The sequence below is a fragment of the Pinus tabuliformis genome, chromosome Q, assembly GCF_031772625.1.
Source record: "Pinus tabuliformis cultivar Carrire ecotype Pingquan chromosome Q, CPIR1, whole genome shotgun sequence".
In the NCBI taxonomy this organism is placed as follows: domain Eukaryota; kingdom Viridiplantae; phylum Streptophyta; class Pinopsida; order Pinales; family Pinaceae; genus Pinus; species Pinus tabuliformis.
The window spans coordinates 485113326-485139607 of NC_142296.1; the positions used below are offsets into that span (position 1 = coordinate 485113326).

Below are 26282 nucleotides of genomic sequence, written 5' to 3' on the forward strand. Positions count from 1 at the left end.
TAGTGACCTTGATCTTATGATGGCAATAAATTCCATATTTATTCTATAATTCTTTTTCAACCATAATCGTTCTGGCAACAACATCCAAATAAAATGTAATATTATTGCTGACACACTTTTCCTCTTAGTATCATGAAGAGTATATTTCTCCTCCTAGCCTGAGAAGAGGATTTTATTTGGTTAATAAATTTGTAAATATTTACACTAGTGCTATCTAAGCACAAATTTGATCTGATGTGCTCTCTGTTAAATCGTGTAAACAACCACCACATTTGAGGCATGAGATTCAACAAGCACAGGTTAAACTGCTAACAGTTATGATTGATTCACGTTGTCTCAAACATTAGTTTCTATTGTCCCTCTTTCACCAATGTTGTATTCCCTTTGGCTCTCTCTCAAATGAACTAAATAGAAACCAAAGGAAAGGCAAGCAGGGACAATGATCGTCTAGATATACCAATGGCATAAGCGGAACATTGGTTGAACGTTCTCATATTACAAAGAAGAGAGAAATTCATATGAGTGTTTGTGGGTTCTCCTTAGAGTATTTAGCATAGGATTCCACCTCGAAGAAGCCCAAGAAGAGGGAAAGAAACCCCACTTGGTCTTTGTGCTTCCACTCTCATGGAGACCTAGGAGTCTGGTGAAATGATGGAGCATGTATAGCAAGCCAATTTTGCCTTGGACAACTCAAAGTCCGAAGGATAAAATGTGCAAGCCATGTGGTCAAAAATAGTTCGATGGAGGAAGACGATAATCAGTGGTTCTTATTGGCTGGGATGAACACTGTTTACCTAGCCCAACCCCATAGAGAGACACCTTCGGTGTCAAAATAATAATAATAATTATTACCCAACTATAAATTTTCAAAACTCCTATATAACTTCATTAATTATCTCACACCAATAATAAAAACATAACATTTACAACATAGAAAAAATTTGTTTGACAATCGATAAAACTATAGATAAGTATTGAAACGGTAGGAAAGCATAAACGGAAAACGGAATCTCAATGATGTGTAAATTTCTAGACCATTCAGACGTCTTTATTGAAAAGTGCACAAACTGAGCATTTCATATCACAATATCTGGAAATTATTTCTCCTCAAAACAATGATGATAGAACCAAAAAAAACTATATAAATAAAAATCTTAAATGCGATGTCGCACACGATACATGAATAAGTCTATTCTAAATCCCATTATACAACATGGACAAAAGTTCGTGGGTTAGCTATGATGCATTTCGTCTTTACATATTTATACAAATTGTATTAAATATTATATACATATTTTATTATATAGAGCCATTAAATAAGTTATCGTATTAGTATAAAGTATTATAAAAATTATAAAATTCAATTTTTTTTAAGTAAAAGAATTATAAATTTTTTTATTTTTTTTAATGATTAGATCGAAATTTAATTTAAAAAATTAATATATTATTTTAGTTTTATAATAAAATTACATCTTAATATATATTTTCAAAATCATATTTCGAGATGTAAAATCAAAGAAAGAGTTTTCATAAAATTTAATTTGTTTGATATTATAAATACGAGACAACATAAAATTTGGATTGAATATTGAAAATAGTTGTCATTCCACACCATTAAACACATTCAAATCTTACAAACATATTTCGGGGATTGTTTAAGTTCAAAATTTTAGAGACATTTTAAATATATATAAAAGAGATTACATTTAAGAAAACCCATATGAATTTAATTTAATTTTTATTTATTAAAATAACAATATTTTAACAAAATATTTTATTTTAAATAAAACATTTTACATTTCAAAATAATGTATATGTAACGTTATATGGTTTAAATATTCATTTTCTAGCTTGGACAAGTTCATTTGACTTCAACATACTTAAAAAAAGCTAGATCTAATTTCAAGTTTTATAGTACTAGTTATAAATTTGAAGTAATTAAGCAAGGTGAAAGCGAAAGATCTATTATCTTTTTTTTTCTCATTTATTATAAGTCAATCACATGTTGGAATGTTAATTCCAACTGCAGGCAGCAGGCGGACGTGGGCAGCCGACTCAGCCAGCACGCTGCACCCAAAACCGCCAGAACAAAACCACAAACCCGCTGAGGCATATCGCACCGCTTTTGCATAAAGGTGGTTTCCGTATTGTTGGGCTCCGATAAACTATGGAGGCGACGCGTGTCACCCGCATGACATAAGCCAACGTCAAATATCGCGAGTTATCGTTGGTGCATCTTACCTGGTCCGATATCAATCTCCGCCGTCCGATCTCCTCGCGCGTCCTTTGCCGTCGATCTTTGAAGCTGCATACGGGCCTGCAGCGAATTAATTTTGCGTGGAGTGGAAGTCTTTTTGCATTGACCGTCGGATGGATGAACTTATGGTTTTTAATGTTGTTCGTCTTGTTTGGTGAAGGCCTGTTTTAAATGGTTATGGGCACATACGTTTTATATTTTTTATATGTTTTATATATATTATGTAAGCCCGCAGGTGGTCGTTGTTAGGTGCATTTTTTTTATGAGTAATTGTGCCTGCGCACGGTGAGGGGGCGTAATATTTTTGGTATGTATGTTTTATGTAAAACATTATGTTGAGCCCTCACGCATAAGTGTAGTGAAAAAAAGTTGCTGCGTGAGTTGTATTTTTTTTGTGATGCTCCTTGAGGCCGCGTACGGTATGCGCAAGAGAGAGCAAGGGAAAAGAATGTAATGGAGTAGTGGCTGCGCAGAGCTCCAGCAAGTTTTGTGTGTATTGTGACTGCGCGCGGTCGCGCATGAAAATTTTGTGCACAGCAGTGCGATGTATTGGAACAGGGATGTAATGTTTGTCTGACATTGAAAAACAGAGGAATGTTTAGAAGTTGATTTTGTAATATCCACAGCAGTGGAAAACAAGAAGTGAAAGAGCGCATGGAGTGTGTCCTTCTTTATGTAAGTGAATGTAATGAAATTTTTACTGTGTATGTAAAAAGGGGTTTTACAGCAGTAAACCCAGCACAATAATTTCTCAGGTGAAAACAAAGTTTTGGTTGAATGTTGTTTTTGGAAAATCCCTCACAGTAAAAGAGGATGAAGTTTGTAACAGTTTTTTTTAAGGCAATAGAAAATGTTTTTATGGCTGTGTAATACTCTGTTCTAAGTAATTTTATTTAAAAGCTTCCCTGTGCATAAAGATCCAGAGGCAGAGAAACAGAGCATTACCTCTGTGGTGTTTGTTTGTCTGGTTTTTGGTATTTTCCCATGAAAAATACCCAACAGTGGTATCAGAGCTAGTCCAGGCTCTTTAAAGGTGTTAAAGAAGCTGAAGGAAAGATTCTTGTTGCAGCAGAAGAAAGCTTCTCCAGCAGTGTGAAGTTTCAGCCAAAAGTGTTAAGGTATTTTTCAAAGCTTTCCTTTCTGTTACTGTTAAAGGAACAGTCAGTGATTTAAAAGAAAACACAGTCAAGTATTTAAAGCCTAGATAAGAATGGCAAGGTGAAAGAAGAAAGCCTCCAGGCCTGTTAACAATGTGTCTCCCCCCTCTACTAAACTAGAAGGCAATCCATTAGAATACATTCTATTTGAAACCCCAAAGTTTGATGGAAACTTTGATGTATGGGAAATAATGATGAGTGCTTTCCTAATGTCTGAGGGGATTGAAGTTTGGGAGTCAGTGATTGATGACAGCAAGAAGGATAAAGAATCCATGGAGTATGATGCACAAGCAGCAAAGACTATCTTGGATGGTCTCCCTGATTCAGTGAAGAAGAATCTTGGAAAATATACATCAGCAAAGGATATATGGGACAGACTGCATGACCTTCATGCAAAGGGAGCACTGACCATGACAATGAGTCAAGAAGAACCCATCATAGAAGCTGAGAATGAAAAGCTTGACCTCATGAAGCTTCAAGTAAAAGAAAGGGATGAAGAGCTTGCCAAGCTCAAGAAGGAGCTGGATCAATGCAAGAGGAAGCATCATGAAGAAGTCATGTCTATGACAAATCAGTTGAACAGAGCAAAAAAGCAGGAAGACGCCTTGTCAAGTCAACTTGAACAAAGACACAAGAGAGTGAATAATCTTGTGGAAGAGATTGGACAGTATAAGATAGAGGTCTCCTCCCTTAAGTCCGAACTACAAGAAGCCAGGAAGCAGGCACAAGGAGCTGAAAAGAAAATGAAGAGCAGTCAAGCAAAAGATGAAGAAATCTCCAAAATGAAGACAGATATTATCTCCTTCAAAATAGTAGCAGCTGAAGCTACTCGTAGCAAGGAAGAAACTGAGGGACAACTAGCAAAGAAAAATAATGAATGTGAAAAGTTGGAAGAAGAGATTGTCCTCCTCAGGAAGAAGGTTGAAGGGATGAACAAGATCATGAAGAGCTCTCAAGCTTTTGATGATATGCTCAGCTATCACAGATCTCCATTTGATAAATCAGGACTTGGGTATGTAGGTGAATCCTCAAACAAGCATGAGGATGCTTTAAGCAAAGGAGATGTGAAGAAGCCAGAAAGAGATGGTGATGCTCCTAGTTCCAGCAAAGGCAAGGAGAAAAATGAAGGCAGCAATAGAAGAAATCCTGCTCCAAGTAGAAAACCAGCTCCAAGAAGAAATGTAGCTGATGGCAAGAAGGCAAGAGGCAATGGTTATCATCAAAGGATCTCAAGGCAGCAAGGGATCAAACGTGCATCAAGGAAACCTCCATCTCCCAGGTACCAAAGTTCATTTTTTGGTTATTGTTATGCTTGCTCAAACTTTGGTCATATGGCAAAAGACTGTAGAGCATTTCATGGAGATAGATGTTGTGGTCCCCGACAATCTCCAAGAAATAATTTCACAAGAAGAAATCATGAATTCTTATTCATGAATAAAGTTGAATGTTTCAAGTGTCATAACATTGGGCATATGGCACGTGACTGTAACTTAACATGGGCTCTTACACAAGCTAGATCCATGTAAAGAAGAAAGTTACACAAGTATGGAGAAGGAAGGAAAGGCAATCTAAAAACCCCTTGAACTCCCCAGTTGATCTAAGTCTCTTTTAAGAAAACTTTGCTGAAAGAAGATGATGCATACAGTGAAGGGGAGCTTGTAATTTTTGTTGCTGAACTGTCTTAACAGTCATTCTTTAATGAAGACTTCTTTTTATAAAGGAAAGACATGAAATCAAATCTGCCATAAGAGGAGAAAAGAAAAGGGGACAGCGCTCAAATGTAAAGAGTAGCAGCGCAAGAAGAAAAGTATGCAAAGCAAGAAGACCCTCACAGCAGTGGGAAGACAGAACATAAAACAACAGTTTGGAAATTTTTCTTGAAGCACATGGATTAGAATGAACAGCAGTTTGAAATTTTGTTATGGAGCACATGCATTGAAATGCATAGCAATGGAAGGTAGTTTCCTTTTATGTAAAGTGAGAGAATATACTCACAGCAGAGTGAGTATAATACACAGCAGATGGAAATGTTTTGTATTGGGAATGAAAATGCAAAGCAGTGAGAAGAAAATGAGAAGAAGGCAAAACGCAGCAGAGCGTAAATGCCCAGTGGCTGAGAATGCAATGAAATTTTTCACACAGCAGTGAAAAATGTAATATTTTTTTGTATGCAATGCAACATGCAAAGAAATGCATAAAGAAAAATAGGGACAGCAGATTTTTAATGCACACTGGATGTATAAGAATGTGTGTGGCAGCAGAAAGCCAAAGGAATTGCACAGCAGTGCATTGTGTAATTAAAAAAATGAAACTGAAGATTGTGTGAAGCAAGGGTGTAAAAAGTAATAGCCCGTGTTATTTTTTGTGTGGAGAATGAAGTGCCAAGAGTATGGGCACAGCAATATGATGAAACAAAAGGCAGCCACAGTGCAAATTGCAGAGGCAACGCAGCAGCAAATAAAAACCCAGGGATGACAGTCTATGGTTATGGGTATGGACAGCAGTGAATATGAAAAATGCAGCAGCATGAAGTTTTGTTGAAGAAATGTGTTTTTACACAGCAATGCAAATGTGAAAAATGTAGCAGCAAGAAGTTTTGAACAGCAGCACATGCAAAAGAAATTTTCCTTACAGCAGTAAAGGTAAATGTAATGAATTTGTTGTTCATTGAATTGAAATGCAATATATGCAACAGCAGTGAGTGTAAGAAATATTTACACACAGCAGTGTAAATTTGTAAGGTGGGACAGAGTAATTGTTCCAGAAAAGACAGAGTACTATGTCTTTGAAGAATGCACAGCAATGCAGAGTTGGCAAAGAAATGTAAGTGAAGTGCAGCAACACAACAGCAAGTGTAGACACAGCAGTGTGGGGTAGACGCAGCAAAGAAGATGGCACAACAGTGCAGCAGAGAATATGCAGCAGCATAAAAGGACAGTGCAATGATTGTTTGTTTTTGAAACTGCATGTAAAGCAGTGTCTGTTTGTAATCCCTCTATTAAAGAGGAAGGTGCTTTTCAGCACAGTGTCATGGTAAATCCCTCTGTCAAGAGGAAGATGCTTTTTAGCATACACATGGTAAATCCCTCTATCAAGAGGATGATGCTTTTCAGCATAGTCACAGGTGAATCCCTCTGTCATGAGGAAGGTGCTCTTCAGCACATTGTTATGGTGAATCCCTCTGTCATGAGGAAGGTGCTCTTAAGCACAGTTTCAGGTTAATCCCTCTATTAAGAAGAAGACTATTTTGTTGTGTGTGGAACTGCATCAGAAGCAGTTGGTGAATCCCTCTATGTGAGGAAGTGTTTGGGTATGTTTGAACGCCCAGCAGTTGAAATTAAAGGGGAGTGTTGGAATGTTAATTCCAACTGCAGGCAGCAGGCGGACGTGGGCAGCTGACTCAGCCAGCACGCTGCACCCAAAACCGCCAGAACAAAACCACAAACCTGCTGAGGCATATCGCACCGCTTTTGCATAAAGGTGGTTTCTGTATTGTTGGGCTCCGATAAACTATGGAGGCGACGCGTGTCACCCGCATGACATAAGCCAACGTCAAATATCGCGAGTTATCGTTGGTGCATCTTACCTGGTCCGATATCAATCTCCGCCGTCCGATCTCCTCGCGCGTCCTCTGCCGTCGATCTTTGAAGCTGCATACGGGCCTGCAACGAATTAATTTTGCGTGGAGTGGAAGTCTTTTTGCGTTGACTGCCGGATGGATGAACTTATGGTTTTTAATGTTGTTCGTATTGTTTGGTGGAGGCCTGTTTTAAATGGTTATGGGCACATACGTTTTATATTTTTGATATGTTTTATATATATTATGTAAGCCCGCAGGTGGTCGTTGTTAGGTGCATTTTTTTTATGAGTAATTGTGCCTGCGCACGGTGAGGGGGCGTAATATTTTTGGTATGTATGTTTTATGTAAAACATTATGTTGAGCCCTCACGCATAAGTGTAGTGAAAAAAAGTTGCTGCGTGAGTTGTATTTTTTTTGTGATGCTCCTTGAGGCTGCGTACGGTATGCGCAAGAGAGAGCAAGGGAAAAGAATGTAATGGAGTAGTGGCTGCGCAGAGCTCCAGCAAGTTTTGTGTGTATTGTGACTGCGCGCGGTCGCGCATGAAAATTTTGTGCACAGCAGTGCGATGTATTGGAACAGGGATGTAATGTTTGTCTGACATTGAAAAACAGAGGAATGTTTAGAAGTTGATTTTGTAATATCCACAGCAGTGGAAAATAAGAAGTGAAAGAGCGCATGGAGTGTGTCCTTCTTTATATAAGTGAATGTAATGAAATTTTTACTGTGTATGTAAAAAGGGGTTTTACAGCAGTAAACCCAGCACAGTAATTTCTCAGGTGAAAACAGAGTTTTGGTTGAATGTTGTTTTTGGAAAATCCCTCACAGTAAAAGAGGATGAAGTTTGTAACAGTTTTTTTTAAGGCAATAGAAAATGTTTTTATGGCTGTGTAATACTCTGTTCTGAGTAATTTTATTTAAAAGCTTCCCTGTGCATAAAGATCCAGAGGCAGAGAAACAGAGCATTACCTTTGTGGTGTTTGTTTGTCTGGTTTTTGGTATTTTCCCATGAAAAATACCCAACATCACACTCCTTACTAAGATCATGATTAGTGGATTTAGATGCGGGTACGCTTGTTGTAAGATTATCCTTTCCCCATTGTCCATATAATAACAAAAAAATTAGAAAACTGAAAGAACTAGCCACTAACAACAATCCATAGAGTCATACATTATTTTATAAAAAACATTAAATCATTAATTGATTTAGATTTATGTTATTGAATGTTAATTTCCCTTCCTTGTCACCGACTCACCCACTAACAACATTACACAGTACCATACATTTTTTTTAAAACCCTTTGAATCCAACTGATATCACTACATGACTTATTTCTACGACACACTTAGTCGAAAAATATCAACGGTGTGTAATGAGAAATGTGCCGGATTTTTTTTCCTTTGTTTATTTTCTTCCATGATGCAGATATCGTTACCATTGACGATCAGCTTTAGTTTTCTAAATAAGCTTCTCTTATATTCAGCTATAATACTATGTTTTACTTTCTTCTGTGTGTCCACCTCCATTCATTTTCTTCTGTGTGTCCACCTCCATTCGGCTCTGCAGTTCTACTTGCTTTATCTTTATATACACAGGCTTCGCATCTAGTGCAATCCATGCTCTAAATAAACACATTTTAATTCTTTGAAATCATATCTATGTATCAGCATTAAACATGATGAAAATATAATTACCATTAGCAAGGTCCAGCATAAAATTAGTGGGATTCATGGGAGATAAGAAGAGAAGCCAATTGACGAGAAATAATCCATGGTTGTCAACGCTTCTCCATAGTAAATCAGATTCCTCTTTGTTAAGCGTGACTCAGAAATATCAAACTAAGATATATAGATATAAAAAATAAGGTTAAATGTGCGCTAGGTACAAAATTCTATCTGAAAAATCAAATAAAAAAACATACACCACAGCAATTATATTTTGTGGCCACATCGTATGGAAGATGTCCCTTAAAATTACATGTTGGGCAATGGCAATATTTTCAGATTGATTAATCCTCGTTTTATAAATGCATGCAAGCTTACAGCTAGATATGATAAAGCTACAAGTGGAGTTATGTACTGGGTGGTATGTGTTGCCGTCGTTAGTTCGTTATCGTATGCATTTCTGCAAAGTGGAGGAGCTTCGAAATTTGGTGTCTCTCCCCACTGTAAATAAAGGCATTCTTCTGCAACAGCTAGTTCATGCCACCCTTTGTGCTTTTTCTATTTTTGGTTCGAGCCTGGTTATGTATCTTTATTCTGAAATCAAGGTCAGTGTGCTCTTTCAATTTTGGTTGACAGCACATTAGGCTAGGTACAAAAGAAGGTCGAGGTGACGATATGTTGAAGGAGATGGGGAAGCTAAACACCATCAACAATGACAGATGTTAAAGCTGCTACAGTTAGAACTCGCAAGTTCATGACTAACAAGCTTCTGGCAAGGAAACAATTTGTAAGTGCCCTCCATTTCTCTTATCATGATGAAGTTGTTGATTAGGTGTTGGTTTTGGGTCCCTTGAATGTCTAAATGTTAAGTTTCATGATGTGTGTACGTGTATCAGGGCCCCCGAAAAGAAGTATTATTGAGTTTGAAGGAGACAGGGAAGGTCAACACAATGAACAATGGTGGACACTAAAGCTGTTACAGGTTAAACTCGAAGGTTCATGACTAACAAGCTTTTGGCAAGGAAACCATTTGTACATATTTCGGATACCCTGCATTTCTCTTATCCCGATGAAATTGTTGCTTAGGTGTTGGTTTTGGGTCCATTGAATGTCTAAATGTTAAGTTTCATCATTTGTGTACGTGTATCAGGGGCCCGAGAAAAGAAGCATTACCGTGTTTTGTCACTTGTGTTGAAGAGGATCTGCAGATGTTGATCACTTTGGCTGAGCCAGGACCATGGCCATGGGATTCTGTAGCCCCAAGACAACATACTTCGACAGGCCCAAGACAGGAATGTTGTTCAATGTGGGGCATCCCATGATCCGGTCGTGAGTTTGACTCCCAAGGGAGTGCGTAGGTATTCCCACGGTTTCTTATTTTGCAGATACATTCACGACGAATTGACATGGAGAGGACAAGAAGGACAATGGTCCTGCGGCCTGCCTCTTCTGGTGAGGATCTGTAACGTAAATATTATTTTCTGAGTGGTACTCGAGTACAGGGCTGAGGTGGCCTTGTCGAGAAACAAGAGACTCAGATTCGTGATCATCTCGTGTTTGATGCTTACTCTCTTCTGTGCTCCTCCCGAAACTCATCGCGGGAGCGGCCCCCGATGATGGTATTCTGACATCTTGTCAACTCGATCTCCACAATAATGTTGTTCCAATACTCTATCTTGTCCTAGTTTGATAAATGCCAGGGCGCGATGAGGTTGACGCATTTCCACGTGGTCTAAAATGATTGATTCGCTGGAGGATGATGAAAGCTGGGATGAAGAGTGTTTGTCCAGCACAACCTCGCAAGAACACGTAGCTGTAAATATATAATATAATATTAATATTATATACAATCAATAATATTATTATGATAATTATGTTAATAATAATTATATAATAATGTAGTTTATATCATTATATAATTATTAATAGTTATAAATAGATGTGGTTTTATAAATCTCTTTTAGACACACAATAATTATTAATATAGATGATAGAAGCCTATCAACATATATCAACTACAATGTCGTTATATATTTGGTTGTATAGTTATTAATATAATTGATATAAACTTATCAGCATATATCTACCATAATGGTAGTGCAATGTGGTTATACATTTGGTTGATATACACCCATAAGCGTATATCATCCACATTAACAATTGTGGTAGTGGTAGTTATATTTTTATTATACAAGCGACCTAGGACAACCGATATTGACGAAATCCACCCTACAACATGTGCAGAAAATGAATTACGATGTGTTGTACATTAACAGTTTTAGAAACTAGCACCTCGTCAACTTAAACAACACTGAACACAAGCCATTAGCAAAGCGATGGAGTTCAAAGCAAAGACATAAGAAAAATGGCGGAGTATAGGGTTTGATCCCTAGTGTTAGGGTTTGAGAGGCATGAATTCAACACACACTCAACAACAACAAGCAAGGAAGGCCCGTGTGGAAGTCACAACAGAGGAAGACGCGAAACTTAATAGGTAATCAAGTTTGTCATTGCATTAACAGTTTTAGAAACTAGCTCCTCGTCGACTTCAACAACACTGAACATAAGTCTCCTGATGATTTGGGAGAAAGTGAGGGTTTGATGTGAGACTATGAGGTGTGGGACATGATGAGAGGGAGAGGGAAAGGGGAAAAAAGTGAGTCATGGGGATTGTATGCACGTTTAGTGTTAGACCTTAAGGACTTTGTAGCATTGGCGTTCTATTCAACCAAGACACAAATTCAATGTTAGCTTTGCAGCATTGGCGTTCAATTCAACCAAGACCCATATTCATTGTTAGTTGTCCGTTGCAAAGGGTAAAGAGTTTGATACTGCGAAGTGCCTGAATTTTGCTCCAATTCGATCGATTCCACGGTCCTCGATCCCTGGATCCACTTAGCAAGGTCTTTATACAATTGCTTGTATAATAAATGCATTCAAACATGACAACATGATAAGAAATTTCAGAACCTGTGGAAACAAATGATCTAGGACAAGTGAAAATTGCCTCATTAGCCAAAGCTTGCAAGTGGGTTTGGGTCAATTCCAAATAGTACCAGTGTATTTTAAAAAGAGGACTAGCCCATCTAAAATGGGAGAAGAAAAGGAAAAAAAGGTCTTAAAGGGAAAGTATTTGGGCCCTTAGCAATAAGAAATATTCAAACAAGTCCCCTCTGTAAGCATGTGGCAACAACAAGCCCAGAGGGAAATTCATTGATGATTCTACCTTCTATAATCCCATATCCATACCTCTCATTTGGTCATCCGATCTTTATGTGAAATATTTGTTAAAAACAAAACAAAGGTTGGAGGTTTTAGAGGCTAAAGAGTGGGAAATAGATCATAAAATTCATATAATAACGATTGAAAACAAGGATTTAGTAGAAAGTAATAATGTTTTGAAAGAGAAAATGGTATTGCTACAGGAAGCTCTCTTAATAGGGAAGACATAATGGCAGTGCATGAAGGCGGATGTGCAAAACATGAAGAAGTATGTAGTGGAAAGAATAGAGGTGGTGAATGTGAAACCATACCAGGATAAAGGGAAAGCAGTTGCCCAAATAGACAACCATGAAGAGAAAGCAAGAAAAGAAAGGAAAGGAGATTCCACAAAAGTTTCCAAAACTTGGGCTCAAGTTATTAGAAATTATGCTAATAGGGAAGGAGAAACAAACATTCAGGTTGGTAACATGCAAGATAGAGAAAGCAAGGAAAGGCAAGATAGAGCAAAAAAAATAATTATTAAAGGGGTGAAATACTATGGGAAAAATGAATGTAATATTGACCTTGCAAGGGACATCTCGAAAGACAAGTTGTTATGGCAAGGAAAAATATGGCAAGCATGGAGGGTGGGTAAGTTTAACGGTGAGAAAGCGAGGCCCATAAAAGTCATCATACCTAGCATGCGTGATAAATATATCATTCTAAGAAAGAAGCATCTCTTAAGGGGTCCTCACTTTTTTCTAGGAGAAGATTTAACTGTAAGACAACAAGGGGAAAGGAGGGAGGAAATGTCAAAGTTCGGGGCAAGAAGAGATGAAGGCAAGAGAGCATGGATTCATAACAATAAATCTATGATAACGCGATTTGGACCTCCCTCCAAAACAGAGAAGCAAGATGGTAATAAAGAAGAGGCAACAAACTCTTGATTAGGAAATTAGGAAGCAAGGTCAGTATGGGAAAGAAGGAACAAGGACTTAGCTGTGAGTTTTTCATGTCAAACCAAATACCAATGAAGTCATACACAAGTTTCCTTAAGATTAGTTTGTTGTCTTTGAAGAGGTTACCTATGGAGACAAGGACCTGGGTTAGGGCCTATTTCAGAAGGTAGAGACATAATTTGCCTCATACAAACACATGAGCATGAAGAGTGAAAGACACCTTTGTTTGAAGGATACTGGAGGATGGTAGTGTGGAACAAGGAAACAGGGAATAATAAAGGACACGAGGGTATCAAGGTATTAGTGAGGGAAATGTTAGAAAATTATATATTACGGAGCAATGGAACACATAAAATATTGCAGAAATATAAACACAGAAAACGCACAAAACAAGAGAGACACAGATATACGTGGTTCACCCAGTTTGGGCTACGTCCACCCCGAACAGCCAGTCCTTCCTTTCTATTATCCAGCAAAATGAAGAGACACAACCTACAGCAAATCCGCTGTAATATCCTCTATTTTCTCTCACAGTCTCACCTCTCTGTTTCTCGCTCACAGAATACACATCTATCACACAACCTCAAATACAATACCCTCATACAAAGAGAGGGGGTTTCCTTCTATGGCAAAAACCCTAAACTAAACATAAGTTCTACCGTCAGATCATCCGCCTAATGAACGGCCCAGATTGACTAGAAATTACTATACTTTTACAAGGCAATTTTACAGCTGTTTTTAGCTTCGGGGGCACTGCCCCCGAAACCCCCCACCAGGGGGGGCTCCCAAAGGTCGCAGCCGCCCCCCTTGGACCCCCCCTGCAGCAAATATTTTACGGGCGGCGTTGTCGTCCCCATTTCGAACTAGGGTCCTATGTGGCGATACCTCTGAATATAGAAGATAATCAGGCTCCACAACCAATAATCTCCCACTTGGAGATTGATTGTAGCAACACCACCACTGCTCCATTTGCTGGACAATGACTCCTCTTTGGACCTGGCTGTTTCTCATCTTCATCGTCATCCTTGAATACCAACTGAAACTGAGCAGATTCTCAGTTTCTCCCTGGTTACAACTTTTGTTAGCATATCTGCAGGATTTTGGCTAGTGTGTACCTTTTCCAGCTTCAACTCTCCATCTTCCAACACTGATCGTATGAAATGGTACTTGAGTTGTATGTGTTTAGTCCTGGAATGAAATGCTGAGTTCTTTGCAAGATGAATGGCACTTTGACTATCACTGTATAACGTGCCCATATCATGCTCCTTACCCAATTCACCCATAAACCTTTGTAACCAAATCATTTCTTTACTAGCCTCTGTAGCAGCAACATACTCTGCTTCTGTTGTTGAAAGTGCAACAACACTTTGGATTTTTGAAACCCAACTGGCAACTGTTCCTCCAACAGTAAATACATATTCTGTAGTGCTCCTCCTGTTATCTCTGTCACCTGCCATATCTGCATCAACATATCCTTGTAGGGAGATGTTTGAACCACCAAAGCATAATGCTTTATTTGTGGTACCTTTCAAATATCTGAGAATCCATTTCACTGCCATCCAATGTTCCTTTCCTGGATTGTTCATGTACCTACTTACGACTCCCACTGCATGTGCAATATCAGGCCTTGTGCAGACCATTGCATACATTAAGCTTCCAACTGCTGATGCATATGGAACTTTAGACATATAATCCATGTCTTCTTGGGTCTTTGGGCACATTTCCTTGCTAAGTTTGAAATGGCTAGCAAAAGGTGTACTAACTGGTTTTGCATTGTGCATGTTAAATCTTTTCAACACCTTTTGTATGTACTCATTCTGAAATTTACGATTTTTCCTGTCTCTAGTTATTCTCATACCAAGGATTTGTTTTGCAGCTCCCAAATCCTTCATTGCAAATGAATTTGCCAATTTTCTTTTGAGCACATTTATTTCCTGCATGTTAGATCCTACAACAAGCATGTCATCTACATACAATAACAATATAATATAGATGGCATCATTTTGCTTTTTCAAATAAACACAATGATCAGAATGACATCTAGTATAACCTTGTTCAGACATAAACTTGTCAAATTTTAGATACCACTGCCTTGGAGCCTGTTTTAAGCCATACAAGCTCTTCTTCAACTTGCACACAAGTTTCTCCTTCCCTTTCACCTCATATCCTTGTGGCTGCTACATATATATCTCTTCCTCCAAATCCCCATGGAGAAAGGCTGTCTTTACATCTAACTACTCAAGATGCAAATCTTCAGCTACTACAAGACTTAAAATGGTTCTGATTGAAGTCATTTTAACAAAAGGAGAAAATATTTCATCAAAATCAATACCTTTCTTCTGTGCAAACCCCTTCACCACAAGTCTAGCTTTATACCTTTGTTTTCCTCCATCTTCTTCCTTCAGCCTATAAACCCATTTATTCTTCAATGTAGTTTTTCCTATAGGCAACCTGACTAAATCCCAAGTCTGGTTATGCATTAAGGAGTCCATCTCTTCTTCCATGGCTGCCTCCCACTTCTTCCTGCTTTCAACCTGCATTGCTTCTTCATAACATTCGGGTTCACCAGAATCAGTCAACAATAAATAATATAATGAAGGAGAGTATCGTTCAGGGGGTCTACTTATCCTGGTAGATCTTCTAACACCACTTTCAGGTGTTTGGGGTGCCTGTTGTTGTTGTGGTGGTTGTTGATTATTATTATTTTCAGGCACCTTTCCTTTTTCAGTGATTTCATCAAGAACTGCGTATTCCTTGTTTTCCTTTTCCTGCAACTGATTCTTATACAAGACCTTTTCATTGAATATTACATCTCTGCTCCTAATGATTTTGTGATTTTCGTAATCATATAAGCGATAACCAAAATCATTAACACCATATCCAATAAAGGTACATTTCTTTGACTTTGCCTCAAGCTTTGTTCTATTTTCTTTATCAATATGGACAAAGGCCTCACAACCAAAAGGCTTTAAAATAGAGTAGTTTACCTTTTTACCTGTCCATGCTTCCTCTGCAACACCACCATCCAAGGAACTTGAAGGCCCTCTGTTTGTTAGATAAACAGCAGTATCTACAGCATCTGCCCAAAACTGTAAAGGCAATCCTGCATGCAATCTCATGCACCTTGCATGCTCCATGATTGTTCTGTTCATCCTTTCTGACACACCATTTCCTTGTGGTGTTCTTGGAACTGTCTTCTCTCTGCGAATTCCATGCTCTGAACAGTACCTATCAAACTCTTTGCTGCAATATTCACCTCCATTGTCTGATCTAAGACACTTCAATTTCTTTCCTGTCTCAATCTCAACCAAAGCTTTCCATTTCTTGAAAGTATCAAATACATCAGATTTATTCTTAATACAATAAATCCAAGTTTTTCTAGTTGCATCATCAATAAAAGTAACATAATAACGAGAGCCACCGAGAGATGATACCTGAGCAGGTCCCCATACATCTATATGCACAAGCTCTAATTTTTCATTCTTCTTTTCTTTCCCAACTCTGAGAAATCAGACTGTCTTCTGTTTTCCATAAATGCAATTCTCACAGAAGTCCAAATCAACATTCTTCAAACCCGGCAACAAATTCCTTGAGTGAAGAATCTTCATCCCCTTTTCACTCATGTGTCCAAGCCTATGATGCCATAATGCTGCATCTGCTCCTTTGGAAGTTAAAGCATTAACAGAGTTAGAAATACCATTGCATAAATACAATGTACCAACCTTTTTGCCTTTTGCTATTACCAGGGCTCCTTTGGTGACCTTCCAAGCTTTATCTGTGAAAGTTGTCACACAACCTTCACCGCCTAACTGCCTTGTTGAAATTAGATTTTTCTTTAGATCTGGAACATGCCTTACCTCCTTTAATAGCCATTGGTTTCTGTTCTGCTGTTTTACAAGAACCTTACCCATTCCAACGATTTTACAGGGTTTATCATCACCCAGACGAACTTGTCCAAAATCTCCTCGAACATAGTCATGAAATTATTTCTTATCAGGTGTGGCATGGAATGAAGCCCCTGAATCTACCACCCAGGAATCAGTAATATTTTCGAAGAAAGAATCAAAGCATCTTGTAACACCTCACTGTCACATTTGCTTCATGATTGTTTTCTTGCTGTGCATCTCCTTCTTTTCCCTTTCGAGATCTATAGTCTTTCTTTAGGTGTCCTTTCTTTCCACATTTCCATCACATTATCCCCGATTTGGACTTGGATCTGCCTTTACTTGATTTACTGTGATATCCTGAGCTCTTTCCTCTTTCCATTTTTCTTCCTCTAGACTCTGCACTCAAAGCATTTCCCGATGTCTCACCAGAGCTTTTCCGTCGCATTTCCTCACTAAGGATAGCACTAACAACATCATCAAACTTTAAAGTACTAGATCCAGAAACGGAGTTACTAATGGCCATTACCAAACCATTCCAACTTTCTGGTAATGAGCACAAGAATAACAGAGCTGTAACTTCATCATCAAAGTTTACCCCTACAGAACTTAACTGACTTGTAACTGTATTAAAATCATTTAAATGGTTTGCAACAGATCCACCTTCCGACATATTCATATTAAATAACCGTTTCATAAGAAATACCTTGTTTCAGGCCGAGGGTTTTTCATATAGTTTCGACAACGTCTGCATCAAACCCTCTGTCGTGGTTTCCTTTGAAATGTTGAAGGCGACTGACACAGCAAGGCACAACCGTATTGTTCTGAGTGCCTTTCTATCGAGAAGGTTCCATTCTTCGTCTTTCATACTCGTCGGCATCTTTGTTTTTCCGCCCAATGGTAGGTATAGATCTTTCTGATACAGATAATCTTCCATCTGCATCTTCCACAACGAGAAGTTTTGGCCGTTAAATTTTTCGACCCTAAACTTACCATCTTCCGCCATTGCTCCCACTTGAACCAGGAACCCTTCTTTCCTGCGAGTTTATCAGCGAAATAGACCTTCGGCTCTGATACCAGTTGTTAGAAAATTATATATTACGGAGCAATGGAACACATAAAATATTGCAGAAATATAAACACAGAAAACGCACAAAACAAGAGAGACACAGATATACGTGGTTCACCCAGTTTGGGCTACGTCCACCCCGGACAGCCAGTCCTTCCTTTCTATTATCCAGCAAAATGAAGAGACACAACCTACAGCAAATCCGCTGTAATATCCTCTGTTTTCTCTCACAGTCTCACCTCTCTGTTTCTCGCTCACAGAATACACATCTATCACACAACCTCAAATACAATACCCTCATACAAAGAGAGGGGGTTGCCTTCTAGGGCAAAAAACCCTAAACTAAACATAAGTTCTACTGTCAGATCATCCGCCTAATGAATGGCCCAGATTGACTAGAAATTACTATACTTTTACAAGGCAATTCTACAGCTGTTTTTAGCTTCGGGGGCGCTGCCCCCGAAACCCCCCGCCAGGGGGGGCTCCCAAAAGTCGCAGCCGCCCCCCCTAGACCCCCCCTGCAGCGAATATTTTACGGGCCGCGTTGCCGCCCCCATTTCGAACTGGGGTCCTATGTGGCGATACCTCTGAATATAGAAGATAATCCGGCTCCACACCCAACAAGAAAAAGAATGTTTTTTCATTCAGGTAGAAAAATAAGATTCAAATAAACAATTCATTTGGTTTAAAATATCAGAAAATGGAAATCACATCGGAATCACAACATATTGTTTTGTACTACAAGTTTCAAAAATCTACAAAAGTGGAGGGCTTGACAACAAAGATCCCTTTATAGCCTTAAAATAATATATTGTAACATATTCTCAGCTAGGTGAAGTCCATATAGCGGGTGATTTCATTGCTAGGACTACAAGCGAGCAAGCTAGCATCCTTTGTTGTAAAGAATATTGCGACCATACATGTCTTATAAAAGAGATTAATCATCGGTGGGAAAGAATTTCAGAGTACAAAGGTTGCAATCTCTTTGGTGAACAATTGCTTACTCGATGTGGGGCTTTCGATTTAGTCATTTGTAATGGTTTGAGTAGATGAGCAAAGTCTGGTAATTTCACTTGCAATACTTAAAATGGAGCAAGTATAGTACATTACATAATTTTCTCGCATGGTTTGTCTGAGAAAATAGAGGAAGTTTTGATTTGAGATTAGCTTTGGGACTTAAAATCATATGACAAGCGAATTTATTTAAGTTTATCTTGGACCGGAAAGAAGCAATTAGAGTCAAAAACTCAATGTGTTCAAAAAAATCTCCCTAAGGAAGGAATTATTTTGACACTAGAAAAATGTAATACCTTCAAAACGACGCTAAAGAGGATCTTCGAGAAGGAGAAAATCCCAATTCATGGCCTTCATAGTCATGAATTAACACTTTTAATTCAAAGTGTACTTGCAGAGCGTAATTGGGCAAAAATTAAGAAATCCGAAAAAAATTTGTTTTCTAGTTAATGCTTGGTTTCACGAGGAATGCAAAAAGGAAAGGAGAATGTTGATAGAGTCAAACAAGGATAATATAATGCTAAAATCTTACAAGAAGACATTAAGAAAGAAAAAGGTCGATTTCATGGTTTCAAGGAGGGAAGAAGTAGTCTTCCTTGGGAAAGATACCCCAAATTATTTTGGAAGAAGCTCCAGTCGAGAAAGATGCAAACTAAAAATAGTAGTATAGCTTCTAAATGGTTTGACTATCAAAGACAACTCTATGAGTATGATCCCAAGGTTGACCCTCCTCCCATGGTGAACACTGATACTAAACTCTTCACAGTGTAAGAGGTAGAGATGGGTATCTAGAAGTTGGATGTTGGAAAGGAAAAAGACTTAGCTGAACTCCAAGGAGAGTATTTAAAGTGGGGCTTAAAGATTCTTGCACCTCATACTACAATAAAAATTTAACAACATCATACGACATGGTTTCCCCACAGATTGGACAACTAGTCTGGCAATACCTCCTTTCAAGAGTGGTGACATTAATAATCCATCCAATTATACTACCATAATGATAAACCCCTTGTTTGCAAAGTTATTTGGAAGCATGATAGAAAATAAAATCAACAAGTTAGCGAAAGAAAGAAATAAGCGTGCTAAAGGGAAAGTAGGTTTTAGACGTAAACATTCCATAGTTGATCATTATATAACTTTCAGGCACATCATTGAAGGTTTGGGAGAAAAAGGAAGAAGCATTTTGTTGCTTTGTTGATTTCAGAAAAGCGTTTGACATGGTTCTTAGGGATAATATTTGGAACAAAATGGAGGAACTTGGGGATCCTAAACATTTGAGAGAAGTTTTGCATAGGTTGTATGAAGAGGAGAAAGTCAAAGTTAGAACTTCAATAGGCATTTCTGAAAGTTTTTAAAGTGATATCGTGGTCAAACAAGGTTTTCCATTGTCTCCTACCCTTTTTAGTTTATATATCGACAAGTTTGAGGAGTGGATAAATTTGCAAGGGAGTGATGGTATCCATTTGGGAAAGTTTGTTATAAAGCTTCTTTTGTATGCAAATGACCTTATTCTGATTGCTAGATTAAGACCACTTACTATCCCTTGAGCATTTTTGTAGAAGGGTGGGGATGCAAATCAATATTAGAAAAACGAAAGTAGTGGTTTTATCTAAAAACATAAAACTTAACCAGCATAAGTTCTACTTTGAAGGCAACATTCTCGTAGACGTTGCAGATTACAAATACCATAGAATTGACTTCAACGAATATCTAACCTAGGATGGATGTAGAAAGAAAAAAACTTTGGGGGGTTGGAAAACATTTTATGCTTTTCAAAATAGGTGTAGAGAGGCAGATTGGTGAGACAGGAAAACAAATCAAACTCTCTTTGGGCTTCTAGTGATTCTGGTGATTCTCTATGGTTGTGAACTATGGGCCAATAGTACATCCAACATGCAATGGAAACAAATTGAGAAAATTCAGAAGCGTTTGATTACAAACAAATTTAAAATTAAAAATCAAGTTTCTTAGGTTATCTTGTTAAGTGAAACATGGGCTACTCTTATCTAAGAATTGCTATGGGGCGAGTCATAAGGTATTTAAAACAATTGAGCAAATGGAAGAGGATAGATAGTCCAAGGTTGTTTTTAATGACTTATTGTGCAAAAGAAAGAAGACTTGGATGCAACAAAATAACAAATGGTTTAATAAAAGGGGTATTTGCTTCAATATGTGTCCCATAAACAGTAAAGATATAAAAATTTTTGTTATGGAAGAGTTCCACAAGCATACTTGGGATAAGAAGCTAGGTAGAAAGAAAAATACGATATTGAAGTGTTTAATCCCACTCATAATCATCAACAAAAAGCGTACATAGAGGCCAATATTTCTTGGAAAGCCAAAATTCTTATTGCTCAATTAAGAACTAATTTTCATCAACCAAAATTCTTATTTCTCAATTACGAATTAATTTTCATCAACTTTGTGGCACTGGAAAATGCCAAAATTAGTGTGGGAGGAAAGAGTATGTATGTTTTGTTCTTTTTGAAAAGTGAAAACTAAAAAACATTTCATTTTAGAATGTGAAGCTTTCAAAGACAATAGGGAAAGTTATGCAGATATTCTGGCAACTAGCTCTTGGGATAATCTATTCAAGTTATGGAGATATTCTAACAACTAGCTCTCAAGATAATCTATTGAGTGAGGGATTGAGAGTGTTTATTGTGAGGCTTTACAAATGAAGAAGTGATTTGTCTCATAAACTATTTTTAGTATAATGGACTTTAAAATAATTTCTTCTTTCTTCTTCTCCTTCTCTTTCATATGTTGATTACAAACAACCTTAATGGGACTTCTTCGGCACGCTCGTAGAACCATGGGGGTGTCGAAACCATGTAGAACCACTCGCGATGTCGAAACCATGTATGGTCATGTAAGGAAATCATATCATGAGATAGTGAACATCCCCTTACTAGTTAGCACACCATTCAAAGGCCACAATACACGCTAGAAAATGTCATATCAAGAGAGTGGTTCCCTTCAAACCTCACCATTCAAAAGCTACAATGCACACTAGAAAATGCCATATCAAGAGAGGGATTCCCTTGAAACCTCACCATTCGAAGTCTACAATGCACACTAGAAAATGCCATATCAAGAGAGTGGATCCCTTGAAACCCCTTTTATTCCTTTGAGGTTGCACGGGCACTCATATTGATGTGAGGCTCCTGCGCAGGCTTCGGGAGAGATTCCGACCAGTACAGATGGGTTTAGGTAGTGAACCGATTTCACCTAATTTTTCATTGATTTTTATAGCTACTGTGGGTTAATCGCTACTCTCTAGTCATTGTAAGCTGATTATGGCTCAACAATTCTAGGTCGCAATTTTGTGCACCCTTTTCCATTAAATAGTCCCACAGGAATGAAAATCATTTTCTCTTTTTAAACTGGGTGATTTATCCCGTGTAAACAGGCTCCAAACTCTTTGACTTATTGTTGTGATCCATGCAACCTCGTATAACACAAATACCACTCATCAGGGTGAGGGGGTAACATGAGGGAAGCCATGGAACAACTGCTTCATGACACAAAATTCGACATTGTTTTCTGCTGGCCATGTTCATTCTTATGAACACTTTGTAAGTTCCGATCACAAAATCCTTCGAATTTTGTCCAAAAGAATTCAGTTTTGTCGAATCTTAACTGTTTTGCCTTAGTCTAGAGAGAGTGCTTTTTTTCTCTAAAAGTCAGGGACGTTAAAGTCATGGACATTTAGGTCATATTTTGAGAAAATCCAGTAAATTTTTTTATAAATCCAAGAAATGGTTTTTAAATTAATTTTAAGTGTTTTTTGATGATACTGAATCTATTTCTACCATTTTATCATAAAAACATGATTCAAACACTGCATTTACAATTTTTAAAATTCTTTTACCTAAATTCGAACCACTTTTAATCATCCAATTAATTCCTCTGCCTCCGTACTGACTCGAATTGTTTGGCATTTACAAAATTTTAATTTTTTTTTACCTAAATTCCTACCACTTTTAACCATCCAATTCCTCTGTGTCCATACGGACTCCAATTGTTTGGCAAGCCATATTTCCTATGCTATATGGTATTTAATGTTCTTAAGTACATCTTCTGCATCTCTCCATAAAGACAAAACACATGGATTCTTGCATGACTACCATGAGCATGCATGTGACTTCATTACCGTATTTCCCATCACTCAAACTTTCCGAGTAGTCTTGCCCTCATTTTCCAGCTGACGGCGTCAGTGTCAAGTGCTGGCACAACCATAACTAATAGTTAATAACTAGATATGCGTAATTATTGAAAGCGTGGGTGCAGTTAATAAAAGCTCAAAAGGCGTGTGCAGATAATGGTTTAATAACTGGAACATAGTACACTTAATTATTTAGACTTAATTAAAACTCACCCCTTGACTTCAGATATGTGATTCGTGGATAAAAGATAAAATAAGATAACTAAAGACATTATGTTAAAAATATAATATTTTTAAATATTTTATATTGAATATTAGAAAACTAATAAAATATAAATAATGAAAATATTAGATATTTGTTAATAACTTATGGGTGGGAAGGATATATTCAAGGGATATGCTGAAATATAATTTTTTAGAAGGAGTAGTATACCTAGGTAGAGAAATGGCCCGGTTTCCATCACGGCCCAGAAAATCGTCCAGCTCTGGCCATGAGCAATCCCTCTGCCACCCTCCCCTAGCTCCGCCACCCTCCATCTCCACCACCCTCCCCTGGCAATCCTGACATTCCCTGACAAAAAATCCGATCGGAGCAGGAAATCCTAACATCCCTTGACAATTCGGATCCGAGCTGGAATTGCAGCCATGAAGAGTTATTGCCATTTCCAATTCGAAATGAGGAATTGTGATCGCGCGGGCTGCTCACTCACCTTCCTCCTCGACTCGGCGCCTCCCGCTCTGCATTTCCTCCACTCTGCAATTCCTCCGCTCTGCAGCTTGCCACCCAGGTACAATTCGGTGACACCTCCGACGCTGTTAATGACTGATTGAGACATGCACCATTTCTGTGAAAGTCGAGATCAAAAAATTAAAATTAAAATACCTGCCCTGAGTAACCATCTCTATCTCTGTGGATTGAAATTCCCTTCAATGCGAAATCGAAAAATTAGTGAAATCCTTCTGATCAATGGTAAATCCTTTGGATTTGCGATAGGTTCCGTCCAAAATCGAGATAAGAAATCCTTAGGTCTATGCTTCGTATCATTTAGAGCAAGGTTATTTTGTCCAGTTGAACCTTCTATCAACCACATGTAGAAGGTTCAATTGGAACACACTCTGTAAATGATATGAAGCATAGACCAAGATTCAACCTACACCATAACCTTAATGCCATTCTTGAATAGAAAGCTAATGATCCACTACTATGTTGGGAATATTCTTCCAATTACCAAGTGGGTGCTTATTGAACACTGGCTGGTATTTGTGATCCGGCATACTGTTTTCCTATTGCTTCAACACAATGCATCACCTTGGAATGAGAAACATATGCTAGCTCAGTTTGTGATCCAATGCTTGCGTAAATTGGAATAACTTGTGATTTCCTTTGTGAAAAGAGGATGGTAGCCCAAGCTTTTGACAAACTGCATTACAAGATGTGATTGTTATGCAAATCAGAGTACATCATGTGTTAAAGGAAGTCCTACTTTCCTGTGTTTTAAATTTCGACCTAGAAACAATCATCTTTTAAGTGTTTTAAATTTCGACCTAGAAACAATCATCTTTTAATCAAAACCCATGCAAACGAGTCAGGGGACCTGTAAACCTTGGTGGATAGCAGTTTCAGGCTTGTAAAGGATGAAAATTTATTCAGCTACTTGAATACCTTATCTACACACTCTGGCTGTCGCTTAAAAATAAGAATGTTGGGAAATGATGACGCTGTACAGGATGGTATTTATGACACACCATAATACACTATAATTCTCCCTCCTTTAGTGTAATGGTACCTTTGTGAGGGGACTAATATACAGAAATATTTGAGAATAATGAAGCAATATGTTCACTGTGATCTGAATTAATCTATTCACACATCCCAAAATAAGGGAATTTGTACTTACTATCAATAGACACACCAAAGAATGATGTGAATTAGTCTATGATCAGAATTAGTCCTATTCACACATCCAAAAATAAGGGAACTGCATACAATATTCACTTCCTTGAGTGAGGACAAACCAATACCGCAAACACAAGTGAAGTTCACTCCAAAATTGCACTGAAATGACTTGTGATTACATAATTATATACATGAAACAATCTCCTTGGAGGGAGTTTTGACTAAGCTAACCTGTGATATAAAGGACTTATTTTCATGTTCTCTCTGTAGCTAGAGAGGTATGGGATGTTCATTAACTACTCCTTTGGATTTGCGACATTACTAATTTGAGTCTGTGGCTGTAAGGTTAATGCATTTCTCTATTTTCTGCCTATGGCCTATTTATGAGATACAATTCTATATGTATTCAAGTAATAATACCTCAACATGTCGTAGTAATAATTCAGGTCCAAACATGTCCTATTAGTCAAGGTCATACTTAGTACTCCCATTTACAATCATATGTAGGTACTGAGCATCGGTAGTCATGGAAGAGGAAGTGATATGTCATCACTTCCTTGGCTTGTGTTGTGTGAGGAAATAGATTTCTATGAGATAAATTTGCTAAAAGAGCTCATGGAGCTCTGGAGTATATCATGACTGCTGATTGATGTAGAAACTTCACTGGAGAACAATATGAAGAGTCAAAGTGACATACACTATTTTGTTCAGAGTAGAGCTGAGCTTTAAAGTTTTAGCTATAACTAAGTTCTCTGTTCTTGATAATAGTGCTGGGAAATAGCCTCAAACAATGTCTCAATCTTCTTGTATTTTATATGTCATCAGCATAATATTTTCTTTGTGATAAAGAATTTTCTTTATATATAGGAGCTTCAGTAATTTTAGATTTAGATACAAAGCACCATTCTCCATAGATGCAATGTTCACGAGACATAAGTTGTTTTCCAGAGGAAAGGCAAATCACTAGGGTGTGGTCTGAAGGATATTTTACGAGTTACCACATTTGATGGCGTAGTTGTTGCTAGGTACAAATATTATTTTTGGTGAGGTGTTTTTCATTATATAGTTGAAAATGAATGTTCTAATGGTATTTTAAAATCATCCTAACAATCCTCAAAAGTATTCTCATTGATGTTCTTTTATAGAAACACCCATAGGGGAAAGAGACAATCATCAAGAAAGAAATCAGATGGGTCAAATACCATTTATTGACCTATACTTGGACATAGTAGAAGGTAACAATCAACTTCCCTTACAAACAAATCAAACCCTTGCCCAGTGAACAAACAATTTCGATCAATGAAGATCAATATTCATGACTGTAAAAAATTAGTTATTGTTCATTAACTACTCCTTTGGATTTGCGACATTACTAATTTGAGTCTGTGGCTGTAAGGTTAATTCATTTCTCTATTTTCTGCCTATGGCCTATT

The 26282-nt window shown here is 37.8% G+C and overlaps 1 pseudogene; it reads left to right on the forward strand.

Moving 5' to 3' along the window:
* Positions 1 to 26282, forward strand: part of LOC149220285 (purple acid phosphatase 22-like) — an 85400-nt pseudogene that overhangs the window by 17253 nt on the left and 41865 nt on the right.